This window comes from Felis catus, chromosome A1, assembly GCF_018350175.1.
Source record: "Felis catus isolate Fca126 chromosome A1, F.catus_Fca126_mat1.0, whole genome shotgun sequence".
Taxonomy (NCBI): domain Eukaryota; kingdom Metazoa; phylum Chordata; class Mammalia; order Carnivora; family Felidae; genus Felis; species Felis catus.
The window spans coordinates 114,022,513-114,040,718 of record NC_058368.1 but is presented as its reverse complement, the minus strand read 5'-3'; the positions used below and the strand labels follow the sequence as shown (position 1 = coordinate 114,040,718).

At 37.7% G+C, this 18,206-nt stretch overlaps 1 protein-coding gene across 11 annotated transcripts in view; it reads left to right on the top strand.

Moving 5' to 3' along the window:
- Positions 1-18,206, top strand: part of KLHL3 (kelch like family member 3) — a 282,390-nt gene that overhangs the window by 116,381 nt on the left and 147,803 nt on the right. For 10 of the 11 annotated variants that reach the window (XM_019832598.2, XM_019832575.2, XM_045059495.1 and 7 more), the window contains exon 3: positions 14,069-14,193. The gene's annotated coding sequence lies outside the window, so the exon portion shown is untranslated. Of the gene's footprint in view, positions 1-13,094; positions 13,612-14,068; positions 14,194-18,206 lie in introns of those variants that run through there. The other variant, XM_045059426.1, reaches the window with a different exon arrangement.

Here is an 18,206-nt window from a genome sequence, read left to right as displayed (position 1 = left end):
TTATCTCCATACCCCTATATCCAATTGTTTACTTAATGACTCTTCCTAGATATATAATAGGGATTTCAACTTTAACATGTCTAAAACAAAACTCATGGTTTTCACCCAAAGACCTGCCTCCTCTCCCAGTCTTACAAATTTTATTAAATGGAATTGTTGTCCACCTTGTTGCACAAGTCAGAAGCCTAAGGGCCATTCTTGATTACTCTTGTTCTCCTATACCCTATATCAAGTGTATTAGCAAGTTACACTACCACCCTAGTGTATTTGAATTTATCCTTTCTTTTGTATATACCAGCTTGGTTGTAAACATTAGTACCTGTTCACTGGATGGCTACAGTAGATCTCTACTTGTTTCCTTGCCTCTATTCTACATTCTGTGATTCATATAGCAACCAGTCATCTTTTAAATTTTTAAGATATCACATCATGTTACTTCCTTGTTTAAAATCCTCCATTGGTTTCTATTGATCTTAAAATCTAAATTTGTTTGCATGTCCTATGAGGCCCTCTGTGATTTGGCCCTTGCCAGATCTCTGCCCTCATTACCTACCACTCTTCTCTGTCAGTAGTATCCATCCCAGTGGCTTTCTTTCTTCCATGGGGCTTTTACACTAGTTCTTTCCTCTGCTTGGAAAGTTCTTCCCCTAGATCTTCACATGGCTGACTTGTTGTCATTTATGTTTCAGTACCTGTCATTCCTAATGTTTGGTTGTGTTTGTTTTTGGGCTGCTCTTCCAACACCCCCTCCACTAACTGTAAAACCCTTGGGCTTTGTCTGACTCATTCAGGGATGCATTCCCAGAACTTAACAGGATGTTTGGTAGACTCTCTTTAAATATCTATTTAAAAATATATTATTATTTTTTGAGATTTGATTGCCATATAACATTATATTAGTTTTAGGTGTACAACATAGTAATTTGACTAGGTTTATATTATGAAATGATAACAATAAGATTAGTTAACATACATCACTATACATAGTATTTTTTTTCCTGTGACTAAAACTTTTAAGATAACTCTCTTAGCAGCTTTAAAATATACAGTACAGAGTCTATTTCTGAGGGGCAAAGATGGCAGAGCAGCATGGAAGTTCTCTGCCTCTCTTATCCATGAAATGCAATAGATCAACATCAAACCATTTTCACACCCAGAAAACTGATCCGAGGATTAACACAATAATCTGCATAACTTGAGCCACAGAACTCAGCAGTTAAGTGGCACAGAGAGGTGAACTGGGAAAGAAAGAAGCTACAGAGGGTAGGGAGCAGTATTTGCAGAGAGAGGACAGAGAAAGGGGGGAGAGTACAGGAAAAGCAGTCCCCCTGAAGGTAGCTGGAGAGAAAGAGAAAGAGCGGAAGCACCCATATTCACCTGAACAAGAAAAGGAGAAAGGAGAGGGTTTTCAATATCATTAGGACTCTATAAACAGGGCAGAGCAGCATTGGAAATTCCTCAGCCCAATACCCAGCAGTGCTGTGTTGTGAAGGGTGAATCCCAGGAGATGGCAGCGAGGTCTGAGGGGTCCTCAGGCCTCACAGGGAGAAATGGTTCCCCTGCTACTCTGCTAGGAGGGCATTTAGTAGAGGCTGTATGGCCTCCCCACAGGCAAAGATCCCAGCGGACCCCAGAGAACACAATTGCTTGTATTGGAAAACACCAGGGTGCGGTGAAACCTGATACAGGTTTTGTGTTGTGATTTACAATAATCCCTGAAATGCTGCCACTAGGAGATCCCGCAAACTTATTCTGGGGTAAGCTGGCATCCAGTCACAACCTCTGAGCCTCTACAGCAGCATGATCACAGGAACATTCCTGGGGCAAGCTGGCATCTGACCATTGCTCAGAGAGAACCTCCCCCAGAGGGTCAGAGTGGGTTCAATCCGCAGGGCCCTCAGAAGTAAGGGGTTTGGAACACAACCCCATCTGAGGTGCCACCTGGCAGACTGATGGTTTGGACGCAGACAATATAGAAGCGAGGAGTGGAAGGAAGCTGGAGACAGAGGGTGGGCGCTTTATTGCTGGTGGGTAGAGCACAGAGTTCTGTTGCTAGAGACTTGGAAGCGGGGTGATGCCATTTTCACCTCTCCCGTGCATGTACACACACGTGCACATGTACCACACAAATCCACCCCATTACACTAAGCAGTGCCACCTAGTGGAAAACGGAGCCTATCCAAGCATCGTCAAACTGCACTAACCAAGCCCTAGAGGACCACCACAAGTCTCTCCTCCTGCTTAGTGTATGGACTCTAAAGCACTTCATAGATTGACTTTTAGGGGAAGCTAGATATAATTTCATTCTGTTTGCTGGTCCAGCTATTCATTTTTTGTTTTGTGTTTTCTTTTTTTTTCTTTTTCTTTCTTATTCTTGGATCCAGAAAGAAAAAAAAAAATTATTTTCCATTTTTATATAAAGTTAAAAAATTTTTTACTATTCTTTTTGGAAATTTATTTTTTTATTCTATTTTATCTTCTCCAATTCATTTTATTCTGTTTTGTTGTATACATTTTCTTACTTTTTAAACATTTTCTTTTTCTTTTCTTTTCTTTCCTTTCCCTTTTTTTCATTCAAACTTCTTTCAACAACCAGACCAAAACATACCTAGGATCTAGCTTCCTTTATTTGATTTTTTGTGTTGTTTTTAATCTTTTTAATTTTAATTTTTAATTTTATTCTTTTTCTTCCTCTAAAATGACAAAATGAAGGAATTCACCCCAAAAGAAAGAGCAGGAAGAAACGACAGCTAGGGACTTAACCAACACAGATACAAGCAAGATGTCTGAACCACAATTTAGAATCATGATAATAAGAATACTAGCTGGAGTTGAAAATAGATTAGAATCCCATTCTGCAGAGATAAAAGAAGCAAATTCTAGTCAGGATGAAATTAGAAATTCTATGAATGAGATGCAATCTTGAATCAATGGGACAGCAACAAGGATGGATGAAGCAGAACAGCGAATCAGCGATGTAGAAGACAAAATCATGGAGAATAATGAGGCAGAAAAAAAGAGGGAAACTAAGGCAAAAGAGTATGATATAAGAATTAGAGAAATCAGTGTTTCACTAAAAAGGAATAATAGCTGAATCATAGGAGTATCAGAAGACAAAGAGAGAAAAAGGGGTAGAAGGTTTATGCGAGCAAATTATAGCAGAAAACTTTCCTAACCTGGGGAAAGACATGGACATCAAAATCCAAGAAGCACAGAGAACTCCCATTAGACTCAACAAAAACTGACCAAAATACACAGACAAGGAAAGAATTATGAAAGCAAGGGTAAAAAAGTCCTTAACCTATACATGTAGATCAGGTTTGCAGCAGACCTATCCACAGAAACTTGGCAGGCCAGAAAGGGTGGCAGGATGTATTCAACGTGCTGAATTGGAAAGATATGCAGCCAAGAATTCTTTATCCAGCAAGGCTGTCATTCAAAATAGAAGGAGAAACCAAAAATTTCCCAGACAAACAAAAACTAAAGGAATCTGTGACCACTAAACCAGCCCTGAAAGGAATTCTAGGGAGGACTCTCTGAGAGGAGAAAAGACAAAACAAAACAAAAAAGACCCAAAGGAACAAACACTAGAAGGGACCGGAGAAGACCACCAGAAACTCTGCAGGCAACACAATGGCAATAAATTTGTATCTTTCAATACTCATTCTAAATGTCAATGGATTAAATGCTCAAATCAAAATACATAGGGTAACAGAATGGATAAGAAAACAAGACCCATCAATATGCTGTTTACAAGAGACCCATTTTAGACCTAAAGACACGTTCAGATTGAAAGTAAGGGGATGGAGAACATCTATTATGCTAGTGGTTCCCAAAGAAAGCTGCAGTATCCACACTTATATCAGACAACCTGCTTTTAAAATAAGGACTGTAACAAGAGATGGAGAAGGGCATTATATCATAATTAAGGGGTCTCTCCACCAAGAAGATCTAACAACTGTAAACATTTATGCCCCATCATGAAAGCACCCAAATATATAAATCAATTGATCAAAACATACAGAAACTCATTTATAATACCATAATAGTAGGGGACTTCAACACCCCACTTACAGCAATGGACAGATCATCTAAATAGAAAGTCAACAAGGAAACAACGCCTTCAAATGACACACTGGACCAGATGGACTTAACAGATATATTCAGAACATTTCATCCTAAACAGCAGAATACACATTCTTCTTGAGTGCACATGGGACATTCTCCAGAATATATCACAAACTGGGTTCCAAATCAGCTCTTAACAACTTCCAAAAGATCAAGATCATACCGTGCATATTTTCAGACCACAACGCTATGAAACTTGAAATCAACCATGAGAAAAATTTGGAAAGACAAGAAATACTTGGAGGTTAAAGAACATCTTACTAAAGAATGAATGGTTTAACCAAGAAATTAAAGAGGAAATTAAAAAGCACATGGAAGCCAATGAAAAGGGTAACACAACAGTCCACAACCTCTGGGATGCAGCAAAAGTGGTCATAAGAGGGAAGTATATAGTAATACAAGCCTTCCTTAAGAAGGAAGAAAGTTCTCAGATATACAACCTAACCCTACACCTTAAATAGCTGGAAAAAGAACAGCAAATAAAACCCAAAACAAGCAGAAGACAGGAAATAAAGATTAGAGCAGAAATTAATGATATTGAAATAATAATTAAAAAAGACAACAACAGAACAGATTGATGAAACCAGGAAATGGCTGTTTGAAAGAACTAACAAGATTGATAAACCCCTAGACAGTATGATCAAAAAGAAAAAGGAAAGGGCCCAGATAAATAAAATTGTGAATGAAAGAGGAGAGATCATAGCCAACACTGCAGAAATACAAACAATAATAAGATGATATTAGGAGCAATTATATGCCATTATTGGGCAATCTGGAAGAAATGGACAAATTCCTAGAAACATATAAACTACCAAAACTGAAACAGAAAGAAATAGAGAATTTGAACAGACTGATAACCAGTAAAGTAGTTGAATTAGTAATCAAAAACCTCGCAAAAAACAAGAGTCCAGGGCTGGATGGCTTTCCAGGGGAATCCTACCAAACATTTAAAGAAGAGTTAACTCCGCTTCTTTGAAGCTGTTCCAAAAAATAGAAATGGAAGGAAAACTTCCAGACTCATTCTTTGAGGCCAGCCTTACCTTGATCCCAAAACCAAAAACCCCACTAAAAAGGAGACATATAGACCAATTTACTAAAAAGGAGACATATAGACCAATTTACCTGATGAACATAGATGCAAAAATTATTAACAAGATAGTAGCCAACTGGATCCAACAATGCATTAAAAGGATTATTTACCATGATCGAGTGGCATTTATACCTGGGATGCAAGGCTGGTTCAATATCCACAAACCAATCAATGTGATAGTTCACATTACTAAAAGAAAGGACAGGAACCACATGATCCTCTCAATAGATGCAGAGAAAGCATTTGATAAAATACAGCATCCTTTCTTGATAAAACCCTCAAGAAAGTAGGGATAGAAGGATCATACTTCAAGGTTATAAAAGCCATTTATACATACATCCATCGCTAATATCATCCTCAGTGGCGAAAAACTGAGAGCTTTCTCCTTAAGGTCAGAAATATGTCAGGAATGTCCACTTTCATCACTGTTAGTCAACATAGTACTGGAAGTCTTAGCCTCAGCAATCAGACAACGCAAAGAAATAAAAGGCATCCAAATCGGCAAGGTGGAAGTCAAACTTTCACTCTTTGCAAACAACATGGTATTCTATATGGAAAACTCAAACATTCCACCAGCAAACTGCTAGAACTGATTCATGAATTCAGCAAAGTCACAGGATATAAAATCAATGCACAGAAATCAGTTGCATTCCTATACACCAATAGCGAAGCAGCAGAAAGGGAAATGAAGGAATTGATCCTATTTATAATTGCACCAAAACCCATAAAATACCTAGGATACACCTAACCAAAGAGCTAAAGTATACAGTACAGTATTGTTAACTATAATCATCATGTTGTACTTTACATCCACAGCACTTATTTATCTTATAACTAGAAATTTGTACCTTTCACCCACCTTAATCTGTTTTATCCCTCCTCTCCCCACTTCCTTTGTCTAGCAACCAATCTGTTCTCTGTATCTTTGAGGTTATTTTCCAAAGATTCCACATATGAGATTATACAGTATTGTTTTGTGTTTTTGTTTTGTTTTGTTTTTGGTCTGACTTAGTTCAGTTAGCATATTGCCCTCAAGTCCATTCATGTTATTTCAACATAATATCCTTTTTATGGCTGAAAAATATTCCACCGTATATATATACACCACATTTAAAAAATCCACTCAAAAATCAGTGGACATTTAGTTTATTTCCATGTCTTGGTCATTATAAATAATGCTACAAGGAATGTTAGGGTACAGATACCTTTTAGAGAGTGATTTCATTGCCTTCAGATAAATACCCAGAAGTAGAATTGCTAGATCATATGGGTAGTTCTTTTGTTAATTTTTTAAGGAACCTCTATGCTGTTTTCTATAGTGGCTGTACCAAAACAGTGCTCAAGAGTTCCTTTTTCTCCACATTGTTGGCAACACTTGTTATTTCTTGTCTTTTTGATATTAGCCATTCTAACAGGAGAGGGGTGATAGCTCCCTTTGGTTTAGATTTGCATTTTCATGATCATTAGTAATGTTGAGCACTTTTTTTTTTTAATTTTTTTTTTCAACGTTTATTCATTTTTGGGACAGAGAGAGACAGAGCATGAACGGGCGAGGGGCAGAGAGAGAGGGAGACACAGAAACGGAAACAGGCTCCAGGCTCTGAGCCATCAGCCCAGAGCCCAACGCGGGGCTCGAACTCAGGGACCGCGAGATCGTGACCTGGCTGAAGTCGGACGCTTAACCGACTGCGCCACCCAGGCGCCCCGAGCACTTTTTCATTTGCTGTTCATGTGTTGAACAAACACCTGTTGGTTATTTGTATGTCATCTTTAACAAAATTTTTACTTAGATTCTTTGCCCATTTTTATTATTTTTAAAACTTTTTTTTAAGTTAAAAAAATTAAAATTAAAATTTATTTTTGAGAGAGAGTGTACATGCACATGTGGCATGAGTGGGGGGAGGGCCAGATGGAGAGGGAGAGAGGGAATCTTAAGCAGGCTCCACACCCAGTGAGGGCTGACACAGGGCTCAATCCCACAACCCTGAGATCATGACCTGAATCAAAATCAAGAGTTGGGTGTTTTACCGACTGAGCCACCCAGACTCCCTTCTTTGCCCATTTTTAAATTGGGTTTTTTTCTATTGAGTTGTATGAGTTCTTTATGTATTTTGTATAACCCTTATCAGATATATGATTTGTGAATATTTTCTCCCATTCCATAGGTTGCCTTTTCATTTTTTGATGAAATCAACAGAAACTTTTTTGTTTGATGTACTCCCACTTGTTCATTTTTGCTTTTGTTGTCAAATCCCAAAAATTGTTGTCAACACGGATGTTAAGGAGCTTGCCTTCTGTGTTTTTTTCTAGGAGTTTTATGGTTTCAGGTCTTACATTCAATCTTTAATCCATTTTGAGATTATCTTTATGTATGGTTTGGGGCACTGGTCCAGTTTCATTCTTTTGCCTGTGGCTGTCCAGTTTTCTCAACACCATTTATTAAAGAGATTATCCTTTCCCCATTGTATAATCTTGGCTCTTGGCTCTTTTGTCATAAATTAATTGATCATATATGCATGGGTTTATTTTTGGGCTCTCTGTTTTATTCCATTGATCTTTGTGTCTCTTTTCATACCAGTATCATACTGTTTTAATTACTGTAGCTTTGTAATAGAGTTTGAAATCAGGAATTATGCTGCTTCTAGCTTGTTCTTTCCCAAGACTGCTTTGGCAATTCACAGTTTTCTGTGGTTTCGTACAAAATTGGGGATTGTTTGTTCTATTTCTGTGAAAAATATCTTTGCAATTTTGTTTGGGATTATGTTGAATCTGTAGATTCCTTTGGGTAGTATGGACATTTAACAATCCATGGTCATGGAATATCTTTGCATTTTATTTGTGTGATCTTCAGTTTTTCTCATCAGTAGCTTATGATTTTCAATGTACAGGTCTTTTACTTCTTTGGTTAAGCTTAGTCCTAGGTATTTTATTCTTTTTGATACAATTATAAATAGGACTGTTCACTTTAGAATGTTTATAACAAATTTAAAAATTTTCATGTACCTACCCACAAATAGTTTCTTGTGGATGGCGAATGTCAAAAATTGAAGAGATTATCATTAAAAATTCTTTAGCAATAATTGCACGTGGCCATTTCATTTATAACCTGTTTACATTCTTCCTTCTTTTCTTCATTTTTAAATAATTTAATTTAAACAATTAAGTAGGGCTAAGCAAACTAGGCATTTGCATTAGAGTTGGGTGGGAGGGGGAAGGGGCTATCTGACATGGGGTATCAGAACATGAGTGGAGTGAGGAGGGAGTCTATGAGGGGGAAGAAGAGAGCAGCCTGTTTGGTTGTTGGAAGCTCGAGAGAGGTGAAGAGGTTACTGGCACAGGATGATGATGACAGCAGTGATCTTGCTTAAGAATTTGGAGCTTGAGTGAGAAGAATAAGGTATTTAGTTTGGGAGGTGGTAGCTCACTAATAAACATTGGCTACCTAAGTGGGGTGAGAAGAGTGATTGCTGGCCTGGCACCATCTGTCAGAGCTTGATTGGGGTGGGGGAGAGAATGTGTGCAGAAGGCTGGAGTCACCTGGCACAGGGTATTGAAGCCCAGTAGGATTAGGGGGGCATCCATATGAGAGGGGCATGTGGCAGCAGTGATGGGCCAATAATGTATCAGAATCTGAACAGGGTAAGGAGGACTTCTTTGTGAGATGATGGTGGCAGGGTGGGAAGTTGATTACATACAGGCAGGATTGAGTCAATAACTAAATATATTGAGGATAATAGCAGCCAAGTTTTTCACTGTTAGAGGAGAGTTCTAAATATGAAATAGGAAAAAAAAACTTCAATAATTCTGTATTACTGGATTGGAATTGGAGGTAGTGATGTGAACTCAGGGTTTGATAGATACATAGATAAATGTGGAGATGTTGATGTAAATGCATGAATTATGTACATGTGATATATGTGTATAAATAATATGCTCTGTGTATACATACATCCATATATTTCCCATCTCTGGGACCAGTAGTACCCCTAATAGCAGTGAACCCATATAGTGCCATATTTTGATTTCTAAGCACCATTCTCCACTAAAGGGAACCAAGACTACCTGGAGAAATAGCTGATTTCAGCGTCAGGCAGGGAAAGTCCAAGATGAGCCAGAAATGTCTTGTTAAGCAAGAAAGTAAAAAGTGCTTAAAGAATTATGGGAACAAGTCAGAGGGATGCAGATGTCAGTTTGAATGAGTTTCTAGTCGCCAAATCTGGATACTTTGAGCATCAAAATAAATAATAACATCAGTTCATAATCCATTGAATAAATAGGAACCCATGAGTCCATACTGATATAAACAAATGAATACATAATTGAGGTGAGAGAATTAACAAGTGTGGAGTGAATGATTGAGTTGGAAAGCTACCATTTTAAAATCATCATCGTAATAATTGAGCCAGGAAGCAGCAATGGATATTAAAAACTAGTGGATGGAAGTTGGGTGAAAGAAGGGGATATTATGTATTCTCAAAATACCTTCCTGAAAAATACTTAGTAGTTACGAAAGACTAAAAAGCAACTTTACGGTGGATAAATCTGGCAGATACTACCTTAATTGAGTGATCAAAGTTAATATCACCCGTAATGACACAAATAGAAATCATATGCCACCTGATAGGTGCACATGTCATCTCAGTGATACTCCTGCCCCAAATAAATAATCTAATGATGAGGGAATATCTGACAAATCCAAATTGAGGGACATTATACAAAATAACTGGGCTCCTAATCAAAGTCAAGGAAAGATTGTATACTGTTATAGATTGAAAGGGACTTAAATAGACATGAAAACTAAATACAACACGTGTTCCTGGACTAGAACCTTCACATTATTGAGATGATTATTGAAACAGGGCTTGTGGATTAGTTGATAATGATAGGTCAGCATTAGTCCTGATTGTATTGGTTGTCTTGTAGTTATGGAGGAGAATGTTCTTTTTTTTTAAGTTTATTAATTTATTTCGAGAAAGAGAGAAAGGAAAGCGAGAATCCCAGACAGTCTCCGTGCTGTCAGCCAGAGCCCACACGGGGCTTGATCCCACGAACTGTGTGATCATGACCTGAGCCGAAACCAAGAGTCAGATGCTTACCCAACTGAGCCTCTCGGGTGCTTGAGAATGTTATTTATAGCAATTATACACTAAAGTTTTAGCATGGGCACTGGGGCATCATATTGGCAATTTATTGTTTCAGGATAAAAATTATTTGTACTATTATTGTTGCAACTTTTGAATACATTTGGAATTATTTTAAAATAAAAAGAACTGTTATGTATAAATGAGCAAGCTAAAGCTTCTCATGAAAAAGCTTTGATATCTTATTGAATATCTTCCCTACTGAACTTTTTTCAACAAGGCCTATATAGATAATCCAAATTCTTCCCAGTTTATCACTGAGGTTGTACAAATATTATCCTTCTGTATATTTGCACTATACTCTGAAAAAGCCTGTTCAGCATTATTTAGACAGAGGGTGTCACATATGCAAAGGCCTGCAGCTCAGAGAGTATGACTTTTAGGAGAATTGAGAACAATTCACTGTATCTGGAAAGTGTGGAATTGGTGGTGGTCTAGCTGTCAAGAGAAAAGACATCTAGTAACCTCAGCTGGATGGTGGTGTCATTCACTGACATGGGGGACATGTGATAGTTCACTTTTATGTCCCTAAAACTGATAATCAAGAGCACAACATTAATGAGGATGTCTAGAAACTGCCCCGGGATGCTTCTTGACCTCAGAGTTTAGACACAGAGTAAGTAAACTTACGCCTGCAGAAGGCACACCTCAGAAATGTGAAGAGGGTTGGAGAAGGTGGCCTCTTTTGTATCTGCTCTCAAATAATTTGGCAAAAAGGACACATGTGATAGGATAATTTATTGAGATATTAATTTGCCTTTTCTGTTTTCCTGCCCTATTCCAAGAATGCTTTTCTGCTTTCTTTCTTTGAGCTTTTGTTCCATAGGACCAAAGCAGTACCGTTGCCTTCTGTTTTTTAAAGGTAGAGTCTTTGAAGGGCTTATGCTACGTAGTCTCAAGATGGGAGAGAAGCAGGAATCCAAGAGGAGAATCTACTTTGGAAACTCAAAGAGAGATTTATTTGGGGAGGGAGAACTCCACAGAGTAGTGGCAACCAGGATCCAGTCCCTCTGTGCTGCTCCATTGTAACCTCTTGGGAATGTGACCTGTCTTTACTGTGGAATGACTTTGTGGTAAAGTGGGTACCTCAATATTTGTGTTGGGGCTCCTGCCCTTGGTAAGGAGTTCCAGCTGCAGTTGAGAGGTAAGTTTCAGGAAGCAGCAGAACCATCTTCCCGTCAGTGATCCTGTGGTCTTAGACAAAGAACCTGTCAGCAGTGACCAAAGGTCAGAGGATTATCTGTGAGTATTCTGGACTGTGTAAAATCTGACGTTTTTGTTTTGGGACAGGACGTGGCCCCGGTATTGACTGAAGTTAAATTTCCATCAACCTAAGGAGTGATGGCTTGGGATGAGATTTAATTTGATAATAGAAAAAGAATATGGTTTTTCTTTCACCTAGAAGTATGAAGTGACTTTCATTCTTACCCATACATGTTTGTAGCTCTTAAGATCTTGGAAAAATTACTTACACATGAAAAGACATTTTTTTTTCCGTAAAAAATTCAGCCTAAGTCTTTAATTGTACCCTTTCTGTAAAAGAAGTGGAATATTGTTGTGTGATACATGCCTCTAGAAATTAATGCCGGATGAACTCAGGATGTCTCAACAAACTTGGTTTTCCATTACTCTTTCTAACCCAAAAGCTAAAATATAGTGGAGAGGAAGGAACAAGTTAGTCTGCCATTTGGTAGGTGAAGGTGCCTTTCTGCTCGCTCCCCTTTCCTACTGCTTCCTAAGCTGAGTTAGGGCAGGAGCAGGTCTAGAGTAAATACCAGTTTAGTTTCAGTTTTCTTGCAGCTTTATCTTCTAGATGCAAAATCTCATTCAAATACCCAAACCTCATATTTCTTTTAATTTGAGTCAGGAGAAATTGAGCCCTGAGACTTACCTGTGACAAGCTGTCAGTAGACTTCAGATAAATGATAACCGAAAGTACAGAATGACGATCCATCTTCTGCTTTAACAATGTTTTTATTTTCTAAATAAGGAAAGCGACACAGAAACTGTACCAGCAAGAGTGTTACGGGATTAGCATGTGTGAAAAAGTTGTTGACTGCAGATTAGAAGTTGTAACTCTGCCACTACCTATTTGTGTGGCTCTAGACATACCATTTCAGCTCTCTGGGCCGCATGTGTGAGATGAAAGTTTTGGCCATTAATGCATGTAATCCATGCTCTATTATTCTTAAGATTCTAGGGTGTAGAATAAGAAGTTGCTTTGAAAATTGAAATTCAGGTTGATGAGGAGACTTATCAACAGTAAATGCTTAGATGGCGCTATTGACAGTATCTAAAGTATGTAAAGAGCCCAAATGTCCATCGACATGGAGTATTACTCAGCAATCAAGAACAGTGAAATCTTGCCATTTGCAACAACATGGATGGAAGTAGAGTGTATTATGCTAAGTGAAATCAGAGAAAGACAAATATCGTATGACTTCACTCATATGTAGAATTTAAGATACAAAACAGATGAACATAAGGGAAGAGAAGCAAAAATAATATAAAAACGGGGAGGGGGACAAATCATAAGAGACTATTAAATGCAGAGAACAAACTGAGGGTTGCTGGAGGGGTTGTGGGTAGGGGAAAGGGCTAAATGGGCGAGGGGCATTAAAGAGGTCACTTGTTGGGATGAGCACTGGGTATTGTATGTAGGTGATGAATCACTAGATTCTACTCCTGAAATCGTTATTGCACTATAATGTTAACTAACTTGGATATAAATTTTAAAAAATTAATAAATAAAAAAAATGAAAATAAAGATCTAGATCATCCAAGAAAAAACAAACAACAGTAAATGCTTAGATATAATGTGACTTAGGATTTCTAGTAGAATTTTTGAATGTGCCAATAAGAGCAATGCAGTGTTTGTATAAAACCATACTCAAACTTGTGATGAAACTTAGAAAATGTATTGCTGATTTTGCTTGGATGCTATAGATAATCATATGAGAGCCAGGTTAAAAATAAATCTCCTAAACCCAATGAAAATTACATGGGAATTAGAAAATTATTAGAATTTTAACAGATTATGTGCAGTTTTAATCCTTGAAAGAAACTCCTTTAATTGATACTGATGAATGAAAAGTGCTTTTGTGCTTTATATATTTATTTCAGAGCTGGAAAATAGACCATATTCAGAAGCCTGGGCAACAAAGTAAAATAGATTTCATATAAGTTAGGTCATGTACATGGCCAGTCCCAAACAAACAAATCACCACTGTATATACTGAGAGGTTTCAACCAGTGAGTATCATATGAATTAAGTTCCTCAAGGAGCATGCAGTTCTTGATTTTATAGCTCTAATCATCATTACACTGTTGCTCAGATAAGTGTTGGCTATTTTTATTTTTTCCACTGTTCTTCTCCTAGTTTTATTTGAGAAAATATTTTCTTTGTTAATGTGCTGGTATTATGATAATAAATAACATTTAACTAAAAATGTTGTTTAGATCCTTAATTATTCACAGAAGCTTTATATGTAATCTGAATTCACTAAACAGTTGCAATTAAATACCACTCTTGTAGTTTACTGAGTAGACTAACCTATTCTTTGCTCTATTCAGTATGAATTTAGAAGTGAGGAGGGACCAGATACCTGAAGACTCAAAATGTATATCGTGTATGAATGTTACTTCTTTCATAGGTCTTAGTATAGAACACTTTACAAATGAAATCTCACTCAGTATTGTCACTCTTTAGGTTGATGGAAATTTGATCTCATTGCACAAGTTTTCTGTATAAGTGAGGAAGAGAAGATTTATAAGTTGCCCACATACCCGACTCTACTACAGGCTGAAACTAGAAGGGGAAGATGGATTTAACAGGTAAAATTAGAAACTTGATTTTCATATTGATTTGATACATGCCTCATGGAGAGTAAAATATCCGATATAAATTTGCTGAAGGAAATATTCAAAAAAATTGAAATTCTTACTGGACTAAGTAAAAATAGTACATTAAAAAATGTGAGCTTTAGAGTGCCTGGATGGCTCAGTTCATTAAGTATCTGACTCTTGATCTCAGCTCAGGACTTGATCTCAGGGTTGGGAGTTCAAGCCCCATGTTAGGCTCCACACTGGGTGTGAAGCCTACTTTAAAAAAAAAAAAAGAAAAAAATGTAAGGTTTTAGGGTAATATAAATAGAAGTCAAAATTCAGGGGCACCTGGGTGGCTCAGTCAGTTAAGCATCTGACTTCAGCTCAGGTCATGATCTCACGGCTTATGAGTTTGGGCCTCACCTTGGGCTTTGTGCTGACAGCTCAGAGCCTGGAGCCTGCTTCAGATTCTGTGTCTCCATCTCTCTCTGCCCCTTTCCTGTTTATCCTCTGTCTCTCTCTGTCTCTGTGTCTCTCTCTGTCTCTGTGTCTCTCTCTCAAATAAACATTAAAAAAAAATTCAAAGCCAAAAGTTAAGTAATTTATGTAATGTTAAAGAAATATAATTCTGTGACCCTCTTATGGAATTCATAGGTAAATTACTAAATCTGGTATTATTTTGCCTAGAGAAATGCAGGCAAGATATGTACAGGCAGCTTGGAAGATACAAATGAGTGAGGTCTGATACACCTACACCCAAACGCTTATCTTCTAGGTAGCTGTATAACACACTACCATAGACTAGCTGGCTTAAATGACAAAATTTTATTTTCTCATAACTCTGGAGGCTAGAAGTCAGAGATCAATGTACTATGTGAGGGTTGGTTTCTGGTGAGACCTCTTCTTTTGGTTTGCAGACAGCACTTTCATCCTCTGTTCAAACATGATCTCTGCTGTGTACCCATGGAGAAAGGGAGGGCTCTTGTGTCTCTCTGTTTATAAGGACACCAGTTGTATTGGATTAGGGCCCAACTCTTATGACCTCTTTTAACTTTAATTACCTCCCTAAAGGCCCTCTTTCCAAATACAGTCACATTAGGGGTTTAAGGATTCAAGATATGATTGTGGGGAGGTACTAAGTCCCTAACAAAGGTTTATGCCCTTTAATTTTTTTTTTCCTTTATTTAATGGATTTTTAGGAGGAAGCTATGGAAAATGTGTTTAGTTTGTCATGTTTTAGTTTGCATATTCATGAAATCCTTCTAACTGTAGTTCCTGAATCACTTGGAGATAAAGAATAAAAGGTCTAAAGAAGAAGAAGGAGAAGAAGAAGAAGAAGAAGAAGAAGAAGAAGAAGAAGAAGAAGAAGAAAAGTTCTAGAATAAAAGTTCTAAGGCTCTCTTCATTAGATTTTATCTTCTTCAGGGTGGGGCTTATCTTATCCTTTTTCCTTCTGACTTTGCCTTTTGGCCTTCCATTTTTTGGTTTTTCCTTTGTGGCTCTTCACACTGAAAGATTCAAATTTTGGTTCAACAGTGTTCTCTGCTTAAATTGTCATTTGCAACTATGACAATACATGCCCAGGTGAAGTTAAGTAAGCACATTACTGATGTAAAACTGGTAATATCTTCCTTGAAATTTTAAAGAATTTTTAATTTTGAAGTTGAGAAAGATAAAGAAGTTCAGAAGGATATGAATATTTCTTCTCCTCCTTATTCTTTTAAAAAATTTTTATTTGTTTATTGTTTTGATAAAGAGAGTGTGAACGTGAGTGGGGGAGTGGCAGAGAGAAAGGGAGAGAGAGAATCCCAAGCTGGCTTCACATTGTCAGTGCAGAGCCTGATGTGGGGCTTGAAATTATGAACTGTGAGAGGTATGAGCTGAAACCAAGAATTGGAAGCTTAACCAACTGAGCCACCCAGGCACCCCTCCTTCTCCTTATTCTTATACCTGATTATTTCTGTTTCCAGTCCATTGCATTTATATTACCTGGCATTTTGGGCACAAACTTTTTGTGTGGGATAGTATATAGTAGGCAGACAGTGGGCACTGTGATATCATAAAGTCTCAGTTTTTTCAGCTGAAAGATTGGCATAATAATAAAATACACCTCTCAAGATCCATGTGAGGACTCAGTAAGGTAATGTAAACAAATAGCATCAGGCATTGAATAACATTGATGGTCCAGTGGTAATTATAAGACACAAGTAGAGATCATGGAATCCTTTTGTATGAGTTAGAATTAGTTTATGTAAGAGAGGCTTAAAAAGATAGATATTTAGGGGCACCTGAGTGGCTCAGTTGGTTAAGCATCCGACATTGGCCTAGGTCATGATCTCACCATTCCCTAGTTCGAGCCCTACATCTGACTCTGTGCTGACAGCTCAGAGCCTGGAGCCTGTTTCAGATTCTGTGTCTCCCTCTCTTTCTCTGCCCCTCCCCCACTCACGCTCTGTCTCTCTCTCTCAAAAATAAATAAACATTAAAAAAAAAAAAGAAGATATTTCTCTGTGACCTAAAAGCCTAATGACAGGCAATCTATGGCTGATAAAGCAGCAGCAGCAGCAGCCTCAACAACTCTAAAACAATTCTCTGACCTGTCTCCTTTTTAAAATTCACTAGTTTGGTGAATGAAACCATGATCTATCTTATCACAAAATAAGAAACTTAACCCACTAAAATCAGTTGATAACCACATCAAATCAATTCCAACTCTTAAATATCTCTCAAATAATTCATCATTCCCACCTCTGCCTTACTTCTGGCCCTGGAGATGCTAACCAATATTATGCACTGCAGGGTATTCTAAATGGGCTCATTTCTCAAGTCATACCCTACTCTAATCTTTCTTCCACACATAGTCTCTTTCTAAATGCAAATCTCTGTATTCCTTTTCCTTAAAACTCATCAGTGGCATCATGTTATTTATAGAATTAAAGACAGGAGATTTTTCAAAAGACATACATAGTACTTCTGGTCCAGACCCTGCTTACCTTTCTAGACTTCTTTTTTATTCCCATCTGTGGTAGGCAGAATAATGGTTACCTCAAAGATGTCCGCATCTTAATCCCTGCAATGTATGTCTATATTATGTTGTATGACAAGGGGAAATTAAGGTTGCAGATGGAATTAAGGTTGCTAATCAGTTGACTTTAAAATAAAAGGATTTTTAGGGGCGCCTGGGTGGCTCAGTCGGTTGAGCGTCCGACTTCAGCTCGGGTCACGATCTCGCGGTCCGTGAGTTCGAGCCCCACGTCGGGCTCTGGGCTGATGGCTCGGAGCCTGGAGCCTGCTTCCATTCTGTGTCTCCCCCCTCTCTCTGCCCCTCCCCCGTTCATGCTCTGTCTCTCTCTGTCTCAAAAATAAATATAACGTTAAAAAAAAATAAAAAAAAAATAAAAGGATTTTTGAGGCACCTGGGTGGCTCATTAGATGAATGTCTGATTCTTGATATCAGCTTAGGTCATGATCCCAAGGTTGTGGGATTGAGCCCTGCGTTGGACTCCATGCTGAGCATGGAGCCTGCTTAAGGTTCTCTCTCTCTCTCTCTCTCTCTCTCTCTCTCTCTCTCTCTCTCTCTGTCTCTCTCTCTCTCTCTTTCTCTTTCTCCCTCTCCCATTCTCTCCCTTTCTCTCTGCCCCTTTCCCCTGTTCACACGCTATCTCTAAAATAAAATAAAATAAAATAAAATAAAATAAAATAAAATAAAGTAAAATAAAATAAAGTAAAATAAAATAAAGTAAAATAAAATAAAATAAAATAAAATAAAATAAAATAAAATAAAATAAAATAAAATAAAATAAAATAAAATAATTTTCGTGAATTATCTGAGAGAGAGAAGAGTCCATGTCAGAATGATTCAGTGTGAGACTCAACTGGCTGTTGATGGCTTTGAAGATGGAAGGGGGTCAAAAGCTAAGAAATATGGGTTGCCTATAGAGGCTGGAAAAAACAAGTAATCAGATTCTACCCTGTAACTTGTGGAAAGGTACACAGTCCTGCCAACACCTTGATTTTGGCCT